Source organism: Pantherophis guttatus, chromosome 4 (assembly GCF_059756535.1).
Source record: "Pantherophis guttatus breed Tessera chromosome 4, ASM5975653v1, whole genome shotgun sequence".
NCBI classification, from domain to species: Eukaryota; Metazoa; Chordata; class Lepidosauria; order Squamata; family Colubridae; genus Pantherophis; species Pantherophis guttatus.
In genome coordinates, this window is record NC_142066.1 from 103,781,304 (window position 1) to 103,798,398 (window position 17,095).

General features: G+C 40.0%; 1 long non-coding RNA gene across 1 annotated transcript; it reads left to right on the forward strand.

The window, feature by feature from the left end:
- Window positions 1–6,946: 6,946 nt before the first annotated feature.
- LOC117679948 (uncharacterized) lies at window positions 6,947–12,748 on the forward strand. Its single transcript, XR_004595491.3, has 3 exons — window positions 6,947–7,059; window positions 11,443–11,724; window positions 12,624–12,748. It is a non-coding gene; the product is annotated as an uncharacterized LOC117679948 (long non-coding RNA).
- Window positions 12,749–17,095: the final 4,347 nt, after the last annotated feature.

Below are 17,095 nucleotides of genomic sequence, written 5' to 3' on the forward strand. Positions count from 1 at the left end.
CATGACAAGGGTTCAGTACCTATATCCCCTATCTCAAGATCCCTCGACCACTGTCCAGAGACAAAAACCAGATCCAGCGTGTTTCCCCCTGTGTGGGTAGGGCCATGAATTAACTGGGTCAGGTCCATAGCTGTCATGGAAGCCATGAACTCCCGAGCCATCTCCGACGTCTCACCCACGGACGGCAGGTTGAAATCCCCCATGACCATAAGCCTAGGGGTATCAACCGCCACCGCGGCGATGACGTTGAGTAGCTCGGGCAGGGCAGTTGCCACATGGCAGGGAGCCAGGTACGTGATCAGCAAACCCATCTAAACCCCATGACCCCATTTCACAAAAAGGGATTCACAGCCGGCCGTCTGAGGAACAGTGGCCTCCCTCGGTCTCAGACCTTCTTTAGTGATAACAGCTACCCCCCCACCCCTCCCCTGTGACCTTGGCTGATGGAATGCTTGGAAACCTGGTGGGCACATTTCAACGAGGGGAACCCCCCCTCCTGGCCCAACCAGGTCTCCGTAACACCTGCCAGGTCCGCACCCCCCTCCTGAACAAGATCACAGATGAGGGGGGCTTTATTTACTATGGACCTGGCATTGCACAGCATTTATTTAACATAAATCTCATATTATCCCGTAATTGTTGTGATGGTAGGAATCCATTTTGGTCCATATGTATAAATTCATTCAAAAACCCTTTTAATCTATTTGCCAAAACTGTAGTAAAAATTTTATAATCTGAATTCAGAAGGGAAATTGGTCTGTAATTTTTTATGTCTGATGGGGGGGAATCTTCCTTAGGAATCAAACTAATATTTGCCTCTCTCCATGAATGGGGAATTTCCACTTTTCCCACTACTTCATTATATAGATCCTTCATATGCTCTCCCATAACCTCAAACATTGTTTTGTATAGTTCTGCTGGAAGTCCATCTGTGCCAGGGGTTTTTAGATTCCCCTGTTTCTTTACTGCTTTTTCCATCTCCATTAAAGTAATTTCCTCCTCTAGTATCTCTTTTGTTAGATTGGATATCCTGGATAAGTCCGGATGCTCTATATAATTTTTTTTTGCACCTGCTGAGATCTCCTCCCTTTTATACAATTCTTTGTAGAAATCCACTGCAATTTTTTCCTTTCCTTTTTTATCTTTTAATAGATTCCCTTCCTTGTCTTCCAATTGGTCAATTCATCTAATCTGTTTTTCTTTTTTTAATCTAAATGTCAGCCATCTTCCTAATTTATTAGCTGATTCAAAGTGTTTTTGTTTTGCTCTCTTTATCTTATCTTTCAATTTATCCAATTCCAGGAGATTAAGCTTCACATTCTCTTCATGCAGCTGCTCCATCGTCTTCAAAGCTGTGGTGTGTGTTTTTTAGGCTGGAAACAAACTGTTCTGCCCCAGCTCCAGATTCCCAAGGATTGTGACCCACACCAACGGTCCTTATCAAAGTTATCATGTACCAAGAATAAACAAAGTCCGGCAAAGGTTGGCAACCAGCCCAGAAAACAAAGATACGATAAGACACTCACTCTCCAAAATGCTCTGTAATAATTACACGTTGTTTCCAGCAAGAAATTACTAACTGCGTGCGACTTAAATAGGCGAAGGGAGTGGCCAATTATCCTCAAACCTTACTCTCAAGGAGACCTCCTCCTCCTGAGTAGCCACTCCTGCCTTTTGGCAGCCCTGCGTGCTCGAGCATTGAGGAGAGGCTCCTCCACTTCGCTCTCTCCATTTGAAGGAGCCTCTGGAGGTTCTGAAGGCCCTGGCTGAGTCTCTGTCTCTGGCACCACATCCTCTTCAGCCTCCTCGCTATCCAACGCGATTACTGGCTGCACCGGCTGCTGGCACAACCCCACACAGCCTCCTTGTCGTCAGGATCAGCCATGATCTGCTCAGGCCGTTGACGGGCCACAACATCCTACAGCATTTTTCTGAGGCTGGGACATTTTATAGCAGGAAGACATTTAGCAATGGCAACTGCAGCAATAAAGTGGCAGGCGAGCAAATTATCTGTATGTGAGGGAAGGCAGAACCACACACAGAAGGATATAGACTTATTGCCACTTCCTGAGAATGTTGTACACACATACTGGAACCCTGAACTTAACCAACCTTGGCCAGTTTGCCTCCCCTAGACTGGAGGAGGCAGTAATTGTATGGTCCATCAGCCAAGACTGAGTGGCTGTGGTTTCCGACGTCCCGATATAGTCAGTTGATGCCATCACTGACTATTGGGGGCGAATCATTGGCCCCCACGGAGAGGGCTCGCAACTTGGGCGTCCTCCTGGATTCACGGCTGTCTTTAGAAGAGCACTTGACGGCCGTGACCGGGAGGATTTTTCATCAGGTTCGCCTGATTCGCTAGTTGCGTCCCTTTCTGGATCGGGACTCTTTACGCACGGTCACTCATGCCCTTGTCACCTCCCGCCTGGACTATTGCAACGCTCTCTACATGGGGCTCCCCTTGAGGAGCACCCGGAGGCTCCAACTGGCGCAGAGTGCAGCCGCGTGGGTGGTAATGGGAGCGACATGGCGTTCCCATGTAACACCTCTCCTGTGCGAGCTGCACTGGCTCCCGGTGGTCTTCCGGGTGCGCTTCAAGGTTTTGGTTACCACCTTTAAAGCGCTCCATGGCTTAGGACCCGGGTACTTGCGGGACCGCCTACTACCATCAATAGCCTCCCACCGGCCGGTACGCTCCCATAGAGAGGGGCTCCTCCGGGTGCCGTCAGCCAAACAATGCCGACTGGCAGCCCCCAGGGGGAGAGCCTTCTCTGTGGGGGCACCTACTATCTGGAACGAGCTCCCCCCAGAGATACGGAGGATCCCGGATCTGCGCACCTTCCGCCGCGCCTTAAAGACCTTACTATTTCACCAGGCCGGCCTGGCCTAATTTTCCCCCTCTTTTATAAAAGATTTTTAAAATTTTAAACATCTTTTAGTATTTATATATTCAATTTTAAATTGGTTTTAAAAGTCTGGGGTTTTAAATTTGTCGGGGCCAAAATTATTTAATTTGATTTTATTCTATTTTTTAAATTTTGTATTGTATGTGTTTTTATTGTTTGGCTGTGCACCGCCCTGAGTCCTTCGGGAGTAGGGCGGTATAGAAATCTAATAAATAAATAAATAAATAAATAAATAAATAAATAAATAAATAAATAAATAAATAAATTTCCTGCATGCATTTAAAATTTGCGAAAGTTAGAATATTTTGGACATGTGATGTGACACCCAGAAAAATATGGCATCCTTCACTTAATCCTCCAGGGAAAGATTGAAGGCAAATGAGGTCAAGGCAGAAGAAGAACATCATGGCTTCAAAACCTAAAGGACTGGTTTGGACAAAACTCAGCAGCCCTTTTTCATGCGGCTGTTGACAAAAATAGGATAGCCAACATGATTGCCAATGTCCGATGATGATTTAAAATTTGTTCCTGGAACCCTTTAGAGGCCTCATGCATGGATCTATACTAGAAGTTTTAAATTAGTTATGGTTCACATTCAAAAACTGGCTGTTAATTTTGGGGACATTAAGGACATTCTTCCTTAATGTCCCCAAGGCACATGGTTTCTTCCTGAAGACTTGCTGATGCTGGTAAGCCCCTTCTTGTCCCATGATTGATCAACAATGTCAAAACTGGAGGGTTACAAGAGTGGCAATTTTGCTATGGCCCTGACCCAAGGCAACACTCATGGTTCCTGAGAAGTATGTGTCATTGCCATAAATCTGAAAGATAATTTATTGGAAAGGACTTCTGATTTGTTCATTTTTTAGCTCCTGGGATCCTGTCACAATAGTATAGGAATGTAATTAGGTAATGGAGTCCACATGCAGCAGTGCCAACAGATCAGCATTTGAAGTTTGAAAGACAATAGGGAGGAATCCTTGGGAAAGTCAATAGTTCATTCTTTTTTTAAAATGAAATGGAGGAGTGGATGGGTGAGCTAATCAGAGATAAAGAGATAAAACACTATCATGGATGGCAAATAAGTACTGATTGACTGGCAGTTCTCCAGGCATAACCTCTAGCTAGAAAAAGCAGACACTAATTGACCGGTGGTTCTCTGCGAGTTTCAAATTCAAACAGATAAATGCTTGCAGTCTCCAAATTGTTGTATTTTCCTACCTAGAGAAAAGACATTTGAGTCAGGAATAGGGTTTTTTTTTTACTACTGGCTTTGCTGAAACTTTAGAAGTCTGTGAGGATTACAATTTACAGAAGCAGATGAAGATAAGTAAGCAACAATACAGGATTTTTTGGGTGTGAATTCAATCAGTAACAATAATAACCCAATATACTGCCCTGTTATCAGTCAAAATAATCCAATCCCATGTTTTAAAATGTATTTAGAGGGCAGAGAGAAAGAAAGTCTGCTCATTTAGAAAAGTTCCCACATTCATTGTTTTATTGTCCCAACTGATATTCTGAACTCTCAAAAAATAATTAAGACCGACATAAAAATTTAGCAACAGCAAAATATTCTTCACTAAGAAACCCAAAGACCATAAAGTTTAAATAATTGTTTTGCCTGTCTCTTAGAATAAAGCACTTAATTTTTGGCACAGGTGGTTCTGAAAGAAGAAAACCATCTTCTCTTTCCAGTCATATATGCACAATGTTCAAATGATGTAGTCCTCTTTTCAAAATGACCATTTGCCTCATAACTGGTAGCAATGGATACTCTCCTTCTATTTTTCCTCATTATGACAATTTTCCAAGAAGAAATACTTGTTTCTTTGTTTGCTTACTTACAGATGATCTTATGTGTCATAACTCTGAGTAGTTTACACAAACAGCAGTAAAAACATAAAACAATAAAAAACAGCATCCCAAAAAACAACTCCTAAGAGCCTCAAAGAATACACCCAAATACAGCAGTACCTTGGTACTTGTAGTTCTAGGAGGTGCAACAAGTACTAAAAACAAATACCAAACAAACCATGTGACTTACCACATGACCCTTTTTTCCGACTGGGAAAGACTTCCTGTCTGTCCTTTTTCCTCTGTCAATGACTTTCTCAGCATGGCTGAATTGCTATCTTCCCTCTGCAGCGATCTCATTCTTTCTTTTGCAGTGACCGTTCCAGGATGCTGACTTCCTGTCCATTCTCTACGGCTGTCCCTCTTTTCCTATTGCAGTGTGTTGACTACCAAACAATCAACGAGTATCAGGACAATATTTTCACATCAAAATGCATCAAATACCAAATTTGACGAGTTTTGAAGCAGTTGAGTACTGAGGGACCAGTATACCTAACTAATTACAATCACAGAGCTCCAGTTTGATCCACTCCCAGTGCTGGGGGGGAAAGCCAGCTTTATAAAAACATCGGGAAGACTGAAAGATGGAGGATGAAATGTATAAATCCGTGATGGCGAACCTATGGAACGCGTGCCACAGGTGGCACATGTAGCCATATCGGTGGGCATGCGAGCTCAGCTCCGGCCTTCTGGGCCCACTGGAAGTAGGGAAACAGGCTGTTTCCTGCCTCTGGAGAGCCTCAGGATGTGGTGGGGAAGGCCCGTTTTTCTCTCTCCCCAGCCTCCAGAGCTTTTCTAGGAGCTTGGGGAGGGTGAAAACGGCCTTCCACACACCCCGGAGGCCGGAAAAGGCCCATTTGGCAACTTCTGGTGGGACCGCAAGGCCTGTTTTTTGCTCTCCCCAGCCTCCAGAGCCTTTCTAGGAGCTTGGGGAGGGTGAAAATGGCCTTTCCCACCCCACTGGAGGCCCTCTGGAGGCCAGAAATGGCCCATTTGCCAGTGAGAAACCTGGGCTTTTAATACAGTCAGACTATAGAATTACTTCTTCTTTGATATGGAAATTATGTTATCAATCCATCACTGAGTTAACCAGTTTAGAATCCACTGAGGCTTTCCAAATGTCTTAGGGAGCTACAGTGAAATAGTGTTATGATCCTAATGAAAATCCAAATGTTGGCTTAACAGGTATTTTGACCTATTAGGGTGATAATGTTCTTTAAAAAATTCATATTGTAAAATTATATATATTAAGCCCTCACCACAAGAATCATTTTTCTGGAATCTAACATAATCATCTGGAAAGGACATGTTATTTCAATCAGTATAATAGGTCCTTTTAAATCTGAGAATCCTATTTTGCTTTTGCTTTTTAGAGGGAAACCAACCAGCAGCTTGAGTCCGAGTGGTTATGGGAAGACCAAATCAAAGAATGTGTGCAACCTACACTTCTTTAAAACAAAAAAATGCAGGGTTCCAAGCCCTTCTGTTTTCCTGTCAAAAAATAAATAACATTGGTACACCAAGAGTAGTATCTATTCTGTGATGTTGAAGGGAACCTTCAAAATCAGAAATGATTGGCATGGTGTACCAAAATGAAAAGGGTCTTTTAAATACCTGAAGCATACCATATAATCTAATAATGCTAATGTTTTATTTGGGAAATGGGTGAACAACTCAATTCAGATCATTATCCTTTGCTTCCTAATTTAGTAAAAAAAGGATTCTGGCCAAAATAGGAATTTAGTATTTTTCCTTGGCATTCACTCATATCTAAGTGTGATAGAACCTTATTTTCTCTCAAAATAATAAACTTATGAAATATGTATCTCCAATAGAGGTCTAAGTAATACAGGGAACTTCCATGGATGAAAGTAAACTAGAACATAGGTCTCCTATTCCTAGTCCAGCAACATAACTACTACATTTTACTATTACTCAATTTTAATTCATGTGTAGGATGCCAAACTGTAGAAAGTTTGGTATTATAATACAGGTCTCTGTAAGTGCACTGTTGTCACTGAGTCAGGAGTTTTCTTATGAGCACAATACATATCCCTTTGGCTAACCTGAATGCTCCACTGGCTTGAACCTCCATATTTTGGGCAATCAGGCAGAATGTAATAGGATAGATGTCATGTTGCTAGTTTGGTTATTCTGGTTAGGCCCATATATAAGAGACTGTAGACTTTCTTGTAATAGTAATATTTATTTCTTTTCTTCCTCAGGAACACAATTAGAGAAGCTTTGATCTGGGAGGAGCGAGAACTTATATACAGAGGAGGCGGGGCTAATGGTAAGTAGTAACCAATGGTAAGTGACACAATGACATCACACAATGACATATACACAAGCACACATATTTACAGATATCAGGTTAGGTATTTTCATCTGTAACAAATCCCCCTCTAAAATACCTAACTAATGGTGAGTTATTAAGATTATATATGTACATTAAGTTTGGAAGTCAAATACATATGTTGTTTGATTGGCAATGGCTTAGTGAGGATATCAGCAATTTGTTCATTGGTATCGCAATGGACAGCTTTAATAAATCCTATACTTGACAGTTGCCTCACATGTTTATATTTGATATCGATATGTCGAGATCGTTGACCTATTGCTTCGGAAGCTGATATATCAATTGCTGCCTTATTGTCCTCATTGATAATAATTGGATAAACAGGTTCATCCCACACATTGGATAACAAATCATCGAACCAAGTTAGATTGTTGACCGCTTTGGATAAGCAAACATATTCGGCTTCTGCTGTAGAAGTGGCAATTAAATTCTGTTTGCCTGTGTACCAGTGCACCGCACAGCCATTTATAAGAAAAACATATCCAGAAGTGCTTTTTCTGGTTTTTGAATCAGTAGCCCAATCAGCATCAGCGTAGCAGGTCAAAGTTGGTTTTTCAGAAATGAATGGTTCTAAGAATAAGCACATATCAATGCTAGATTTTAGATATTTTAGAATCCTTTTAATTCCCTCCCAGTGGTATGAGTTAGGATTGCTTACATGTCTTGACAACAAATTTACGGCAAGGGTGATATCAGGCCTGGTCCAATTAGATATGTATAATAAGGACCCAATAATTGATCGATATAAAGTGTTATCCTTGAATGGTTCGTACTCATTATACACATTCCTATAAAAATCAGTTGACATAGGAGTATCACAAATTTTTGAGTTAATTAAGTTACATTTTTGTATGAGTTCCATAATCTTGTCTTTCTGAGATAATTTGAATCCCTTATCTGTTTTGTCAATTTGGACTCCTAGATACTTATTTACCTTTCCTAATATTTTTAAGTTGAAATTTTTGCCTAGTTGTTCAGCGAAATTATCACATTTAATTTTGTCATGTCCAAAATACAATATATCATCAACATAAATCAAAACATATTCAATAGAATCATTATTTTTTTTCGTGAAAAAGCAAAAATCAGATGAAGTAGCCACAAAGCCTATATTTTTAAGTATCTTTGATAAGCACTCATACCACCGCTTACCGGACTGTTTTAGTCCATAAAGGCTCTTATTTAATAGCCAAATTTCTCCCTTTTTTGTATCCTTTCCTGGGGGTGCTTTCACATAAATTTCTTTATCTAGATCAGCGTGCAGATAGGCTGTCTGCACGTCAAATTGATATACTTCCAGATTTAAGATAGAAGCTAACACTAGTGCTGTTTTCACACTTTCTGATCTAACGGTTGGGGAGTAAGTGTCTTCATAGTCATCCGGAAATCTTTGGGCAAAGCCTTGAGCCACTAACCTGGCTTTGTATAGGAATTTACCATCCTCTAGCTCCTTGATTTTATAGATCCACCTAGTGCCAATAGGGGATTTCTCAGTGGGCAGGTCTGTTGGTGTATATACATTTAGTTCTCTCAAACTGTCCATCTCTTTTTTCATTGCTTCCTCCCACTTACTTTTTTCTTCTAGGGGTAGCTTAAGTATGTCGTCATATGTGTTAGGAGTCAGGTGTTTAGCTTGGATAGACAGTACGTAATCATCTAATCTTTTAGGGATTATGCCCCTATTGGATCTAATGGGCCTATTCTGGGGATGTTCATCGCTATGCATATACTTAGCTTCTTTTTCGGTTAATTGATCTACCTTCAAAGTGGGGTGTCCTTTTTTCCATTCATCATTAACTATTACTGGGCATTTGATTCTGTTTGTAGACGTGGATTTGGGGTTCGTATCTGATGTGTGATGTTTTGCGTGCGTGTGTGTAATATTTTTTGATTCTGGGTAAATTTCATTGAGATGTAATTTTGACCAGTTCATGTGTTCATGAAACACGGCAGATCTGGATACAATGAAGTGGTTATTTTTATCAATGAAGCGATATCCCTTGGTTCCTGATTCGTACCCCATAAATATCAGTCTTTTGGATACTTTCTCTCCTTTGCGTCTTAACTGTGAGGGCACATATACATCAGCAGATACACCAAATACGTGCAAATGCCCAATTTTTGGTTTCCTTCCATACATGAGTTCGTATGGGGTCTTGTTGATTGTACTGGACCATAAGCGATTTATAGTGTAATTGGAATAAGTAAGGGCTTCAGCCCAGAATGACTGGTTTAAGCCAGCATCATCTAACACACATTTAACCATGGTTTGTAGCAAACCATTTTTCCTTTCAGAAACTCCATTTTGGAATGGGGAAAATGGACAAGATTTAAAGTGCAATATTCCTTGTGATTTTAGCCAAGTTGAAAATTCGTTGGATAGGAATTCCGACCCCCTGTCAGTCATTATTTGTTTAATTTTGGTATTGTGTTGCGTTTCTACCATCTTAAAGAACTCCTTAAATTTTTTGAAAACCTCACTTTTGTGATTAAGGGTGTATACAAAACCAAATCTACTATAGTCATCGACTATGGTCAGGAAGTATCTTTTTTTATATTTAATTGAAGGTTTTAATGGGCCTACTACATCCATATGAATTAGTTGAAAGGTTGATTGTGTGGTGCGAGTGGCTTTTTTGGGTTTTGGTTTGTTTTTAATTTTGGATGAATTGCACACAGAGCATTCTAAGTAATTTTTACAGTTCTTTATTTTTAAATCTTCGGAACACTCTAACATTTTTCGTATGACTGGAAAGCTCGCGTGTCCTAGCTTTCTGTGGAGTAAGTGACTACAATTATCGTGAATAGGTTTTCCATTGTTTAAATTTTCAGACATATTAGTATCAGTGGTTGATGCATTCTTATTATTACTTTCATCATGGCTATCTGAATTTGGCTTTTCGTTTCTTAATTGATAGTTTGCATAGACTAGTTCGTTATCTTGTGGCAGTAGGTATGTTAGTCCATCATTTGTAAATAGTTTACCTATGTTTCTGTTGTTCTTAGTCATAAATACCTTTCCACCTCTGAAAATGGTTTCTATTGCATTCTCTATGCTTAATTTTAGGGTTGCCAATATGTTATTTGGAATTTCGGGCACAAATAGTACCCCCTCTATTTTTCCTATACCCTTTATATGCGTGTCTCCTATTCCTCTCACTAGGACTTTATTTTGGTTTGCTACTTTAATATAATATTTCTTTTCAGTGAAGTTGCTTAATATTTCTCTATTGTGAGTTGTATGGCATGTGGCTCCTGAATCTATGAGCCAGGTGTTGAGTGAATCAGACATCAAAGTGTTATTGTTTCTTATTCCATATAGTGACCCTTTCTTATTTTCTTTAGGGTTATTTCTGTATGTTTGTCTTTCTCTAGAGTGTGGTGATTCTCTTCTCTTATACCTATAATCTGGGGAAGTTCTGTCTAAAAAGTGTATTCTCCTATCCTTGTGTTTATATGAGTCACTGTATCCTATATTCTTGGGGCAGTCTCTACTCTGATGTCTTTCAGATCCACATGTGAGACATTCATGTGGGTATCTGTCTCTGGCCCTGAAATCAGTCCTTCTTTGATTTCTACCTTCTCTTTGTAGTGTATATCGCTCTCTTCTAAGTCTATCTTCAGTAATAAGCTTATTGGTAAGATTTTCTAAAGTAATTTGCTCTATACTTAGGTTATCTATCAAGGTAATGTAGTTATCCCAGCTGTGATCTAATGAGTTAATTATAATGCTTTTCATGGTGTTGTCAGAAATGGTTTCTCCCCTTTGAATAAGGTCTGCTCTTACAGCGTTTAGATTCAAGATATGTTCACTCATGGATGTATCATGTTTTAGTTTGGCAGAATAGAATTCCCTAGAGATTTTTGTGGTGGTGGCTACATTTTTGCTATAGAACAGTCTGAATAATTTTTGATATACTTCAAATACAGTTAAATTATGCTCTATACTGGGGAGTATACTTTGAGAAATAGAAACAATTAATATATAATATGCTTTGTGATGGAGGCAGTCTATTTCATGGGTCCAAGGCTTATTTGGTGGGTTATCAATAAAAAATAAAACATTTTCTTTCAAATATACAATCTGTAAACACTGATCCCATTCCATTAAGTTGCTTCCATCTAATTTCAATTTTATAAAGTCTGGAGGTATTGTCCCTGAGTGTAGTGAGGTGTTATTCATGTTTAGTAGTTGTCCATGGTTTAAGACCTTAGCATACTCGCAATAAGGTCTGGGGATGGTAGATGTATGTCTGTATTTACTTATCTCTATGTTGTCTTGACTTGTATCTATGTTTCCTTTTTCCTTTTCTGCAGGCTCGTTCTGGGCATGCTCAGTCTTCATTTTCTTCCAGCAGTCGGCGAGGGAGGTTCCTTTGTTTGCAGCTCCCGGGGTGATGTCCCAGATGGCCTTCTGTTGTTCTGTTTTGTTTCCAGAGGGCCTCTGGTGGCTGGAAAATGCCTGGGACGCTGCTCTGCTCGTCGTGGAGTCTCTGGAGTCGCGAGGATCGGGGGAGAAGACACTGGAGGCTTGTCGGCCATTTTCTCTGCCACTATTGCCGGTGGAGCTGGGTTGCTCTGCGAGTCGCTCTTCGGTAGGTGAGTATGATTGCCAGCGCGTCTTTCTTCGGGTGGCTAGGTCTTTGTTTAGATAGTCTGTTTCTTTTTGGCTTTTTGCTGATGGTAGTTTAGAATTTTCTGTTTTATTTTCTGATAGTTCGTTTGGTATTTTTAGTTTAGTCCCGAGTGCTGCAGTCAGCACTTGTATAGCGTTGTCTATTTCTACTTCAGTAGGTTGAGCTTTGCTTTGTTTAAATAATTGTTTTTTATTTGTTTTTGGGCTCAGGTAGTCATCTTCTTGGTAGTTTTCGTTTTTCATTTCGTATTTTGAGGTTTGGGATTCTTTTAGTAATTGGTCGGGCATTTTAGAGGTATTAGGTGGGTAAGATGGCTGCCATAAAAAAGGCGGGAAGCTGTTGCCATCTTTGGTGTCGTTTTTGAAGTTAGGGGTTGAGTTTCTTACCTCGTAGTTTTCTTGTTTGTTATTTTCGTTATCTGCTGCTGTTCCGTGGTCTTTTATCATGCTGCGGATTTTCACAAGCAGATTTGATTCAGTTGTAGTTGTTTCTATTAATTGTAGTATTTTTCTTTTTACTTCATCTTCTTTGTTTGGCGTTGAGAAGGGTTCTTCTGCTTCAGCTAGTGGTTGTTCGTTTTGCGTTAGCTGTTCATATTCTTGTGATTGCGTTTGTTTCTTCATGTTTTCAATTGGTGTATATATGTCAGGAGTCAGCTGGGCTGCCATTCTTTTTGTTATGTATCGGGTGGCAGGTCTTCTTTTTTCTTTTTGTGAGTCTTGCATCTTTATGTTTGGTTGGGCCTACCAAACCATCCTCTTGCTACCAATTTGTTGCTAGTTTGGTTATTCTGGTTAGGCCCATATATAAGAGACTGTAGACTTTCTTGTAATAGTAATATTTATTTCTTTTCTTCCTCAGGAACACAATTAGAGAAGCTTTGATCTGGGAGGAGCGAGAACTTATATACAGAGGAGGCGGGGCTAATGGTAAGTAGTAACCAATGGTAAGTGACACAATGACATCACACAATGACATATACACAAGCACACATATTTACAGATATCAGGTTAGGTATTTTCATCTGTAACATGTCAGTTAAAAACCTGATGGAAAACACTGTCTAATTTTCTTCTATGAATTGTCTGAGATCTGCTGCTGAGTATTAGCAGTTAAAAGATTTCAAGTGATAAATGAAATTGGACACTCATGAATTCTTGAACCAGTACTAGCTTTAGTCAGGATTGGCAATAAGCTTTATCCTTGCAATACACAAAAACAATAGCAACCTATATGGGATAGGTTCTCTTGGCTTAATATACCTCCAGGGTACTAAGTTCAGCCTCTTATCTTCATTGCCTTTTTCTGCAATCAGCATGAACTTGGAACAAGTATCTTCAGATAATACAATACTTAGAGCATACAACATGCTTAGTCTATGAGAAGCTTTTTGCTGCCAACAGCACATAGCTTTCTGATTGGAGGGAGGGAGGGAGAGGGGGGGAGAACAGGTTAACAATTTTCTTCCAACATCTTATTGTTGGAAGACAGCTTTCTTTCACAACCTCACGTATTTTATTTTGTTCTATAATATAGTAGTTCAGTCTTATTAGATACAAAATTGTTCAACAAGTTGCTTTGGAACAGAAAAATGAATTCTGCCCAACCTTTGTTTAAAACACTAAGATCAATTTAAAGGTTGTCAATTTACCTCAAATTGAGTTGATTTGTGAAGTATTTATTTTAACGTTTTATATGTATGCAGTTTAAAGATGGATAAAAACAAACAATATTTTTAAAACAAATCAAACGGGAAACCTGAAAAAGTATTCCAGTTCCTATACTTTATCCAGGAAATAATTGACTTCTGCAAAACAGTTAGTTAAATCCATTTGTCACTTGTGGATTTTGACTAATTGCTATAAAAACCCGATTCTTCCTCCAAGCATTAGATGGTGATGGGTGTTGAGGTTGGAGGCTGGTTTGGCACTTGAGGTTAAGGATCATTTGGTTTTTATATGTTTTCTTGATTATTGTGAGCTGCCTCAAAACATAATATGAGATGCATAGCCATCTATCCTTCCGAGGTCAGTAAAATGTTGGGACCAATATGCTGACTCTATAAACCCCTTAGAGAGGGCTGTAAAGCACTGTGAAGCAGTATATAAGTTTAAGTGCTATTGGTATTTCTGCAAAACCAATAAACAAATAAACAATTTACTGGGTCTCCATAATTCCAATACTGTCATTAATAACTGCATATATGCCACTATTCATTTTAGGAAAAAATAAACATGTAGATGGTATTCTAATTTCAAAGTGTGATAGATAAGTGAGACAACCAAGTTGAAAATGCTAAATAATTCATCATGTTAGAAGCTCCATATTAAGAATTTTGAATAAATAGAAATCCAGGTTGTGTATGAAAACACCTTTGTCGCTTTCAGGAGTATTTAATAGATGAGAAATAATAGACAAACACAAATGGTTGAATTATTATGAGATGCTAAATTCTGTCAAGTAGGTTTTAAAATAAAATCAAGAGAACTCGTGACAAAAGGATATATAAATAAATAAATAAATAAATAAATAAATAAATAAATAAATAAATTTATTTCTATACCGCCCTTCTCCCAAAGGACTCAGGGCGGTGTACAGTCTATTAAAAGCACAAAGACAGACATCAATCAATTAAAAATAATTAAAATTATTAAATAATTTCAGCTAATTGATATATTATTATTATTTATTGAATAAATAACTCCCGAAGGACTCAGGGCGGTAAACAGACAAATAAAATACATATAATACAAATGTTAAAAAACCATTAAAATACAATTAAATAATTGGCCCGGAAAACAAAATTTAAAACACCCCAAATTCATACGAAAAATTTAAAATTTAAAATTTTTTAAAAACAGTTTAAAAGAGAGGTTAGGCCAGGCCAGACTTCCGGCAGTGACCTCAGCTTGTTAGGGATGAAAGGGATGGAGCTCCGTTCCTGGGTTCCTAACATTCCCACATCTGGAGCCGAAACAGGCGCTATTGCTCTCGCAGGGATCAGTAGTTTAAAGGGGAATATCTTAGGACTTCAGAGGAGATCGCAACTTCTCCGAAGGTACAAGATAAATACCTTAATCCAGAGTGAGGAAAAACCAGCCTTCCAGGGCTGGTCGGAGGTGCTGATAACTGTGCAAGTGGGAAGCGAAGATCGAAAATGAAAAGAAGTCATCAACAGGAGACTAAAACTTAGAAAAACCCAAAAATCATCTGATAGTAAGAAGTAGACGCTGGTGGTAGAGAACCCTGGAAAAAGAGATAAGACAAGCGGCGACAGAAGGATTGATCGGAATGGAGCCATTTTGAACGGAACGTGACAGAGCAAAACTTGAACAGCCGGAGTGTATGGAGAGAGTGGAGGAAGGTAGCTGTTAATTACGAATATTATGATTAGACTTGTGGATGATTTAAAACTTTAAAACTTTGATACTATTAGATCCTATGAGTGTGGACTGGATTGAGTGGATAGAATTGGATAAATATAGAACAAGAACAGATCGTGCAATACTGAAGTGAACGAAGAGAGTGTGAGGAGTGTGGTGTGCTGGAGACTGGAGAAAAGGATTTTGGACGGATCTTTATAAATTGATCGCACCGGAGGTTATTGGCATCGATTGGATTTTGGACTGAACCGGACAATCTGAGAACGAAACGGTTTGTGGGAGAGTGTGGAGAGAGGTGGGACAAACTCCGGAATTCCCAATTTGAGTGGATTTTTACAAATTATCATCATTATAATCATTTTCGACACTTCTAGTGATATTTCTTTCGAAGATTAGGATATAAAGCCCAGTCAGCGTCTGCATAGCAGGTTAACTTGGGTTTCTCAGACAGGTCTGGTTCGAGGCACAGCTGGGCGTTGGCACTGTGTTTCAGGTACATGAGCAGTCTTTTTATGGCATCCCAGTGCAGGACAGTGGGCTTGCTCACGTGTCTGGACAGTAGATTGATGGCCAGAACGATGTCAGGCCTCGTCCAGTTGGAGATGTAGAGTAGCGAGCCTATTGTTGACCTGTACAGCTTGTTGTCAACGAAGGGTTCAGCTTCATTGTACATGCTCCTTATGAAGTCTGGTTGCATGGGTGTCTCGTAGGGTTTTGCCCCTGACATGTTGCATTTGGATAACAGTTCCATGATTTTGTCTCTTTGTGAGATCCAGAAGCCCTTGTCAGTTTTAATCACTTGCACCCCTAGGTACTTGTCTATCTTCCCTAGTGACTTCAGAGAGAAATGATTTCCTAACTCGGTGGCAAATTTATCGCATTTGGCCCTTTGCTTCCCTATGTACAATATATCATCCACATACACAAGAACACCTTCGAATGCTTCTCCCTCTCTCTTTGTGAAAAAACATTTGTCTGCAGAGGTGGCTTTGAAGCCCATGGTGTTGAGAGCTTTGGCTAGACAGTCATACCACCTCTTGCCAGACTGTTTGAGTCCATATAAACTTTTGTTCAGGAGCCATGTGTTGTCCTTTCCATCGTTGTATCCTGGTGGGGCCTTAACATAGATCTCCTTATCCAATTCTGCATGTAGATATGTGATTTGCACGTCGAATTGGAATACTTCCAGCCCTAGGATGGTGGCAATTACTAGAGTGCTCTTGACACTCTCAGCCCTGATTGTGGGGGAGTAGGTGTCTGTGTAGTCTTCCGGGTACCTTTGGGCGAAGCCTTGTGCGACCAACCTCGCTTTGTAGAGCGTTTTGTTGTCTTCGAGTGTTTTGACTTTGAACACCCACTTGGTCCCAATTGGCTTTTTGTTCTCAGGTGCTTGAGCTGGCGAGTATACTTGTAGTTCTCGGAGGCTCTCCATCTCCTTTTCCATGGCTTGCTTCCACCTTTCCCTCTCTTCCTGGGGGAGGCCGAGTATCTCTTCGTAGGAACTGGGTGTGAAATGCTCTGTGTGTATGGACATGACGTAGTCCTCTAGTCTCTTTGGTAACTTGCTCCTACTGGATCTAGTTGGTCTGTCTGGAGGCATATCTGCTTCACGCAGGCATTCGGCTTCTTTTTGGGTGAGGCTATCTAGGTTCAGTGTGGGGTGTCCTTCTTTCCATTCCTTGGCTTTCAGTTCTTGGTGTTTGGGTCTGTCTGTTTCAATTTCCTCTGGCCCCCTGGTGGTCAGTTCTTTGTCGCTTTGGTTATGTGGTTGCATGTCTCTGCCAAGGAAAATGTCATTGCAGTGGAACTTTGACCAATTCGAGTGCTCATGGAATTCCGCAGACCTGGACACAATGAATTTGTTATTGCAGTCTACAAATCTGAATCCCTTTGTTCCAGGCTCATAGCCCACGAACCTTAGTCTTTTTGACACCTTTTCTCCCTTCTTCC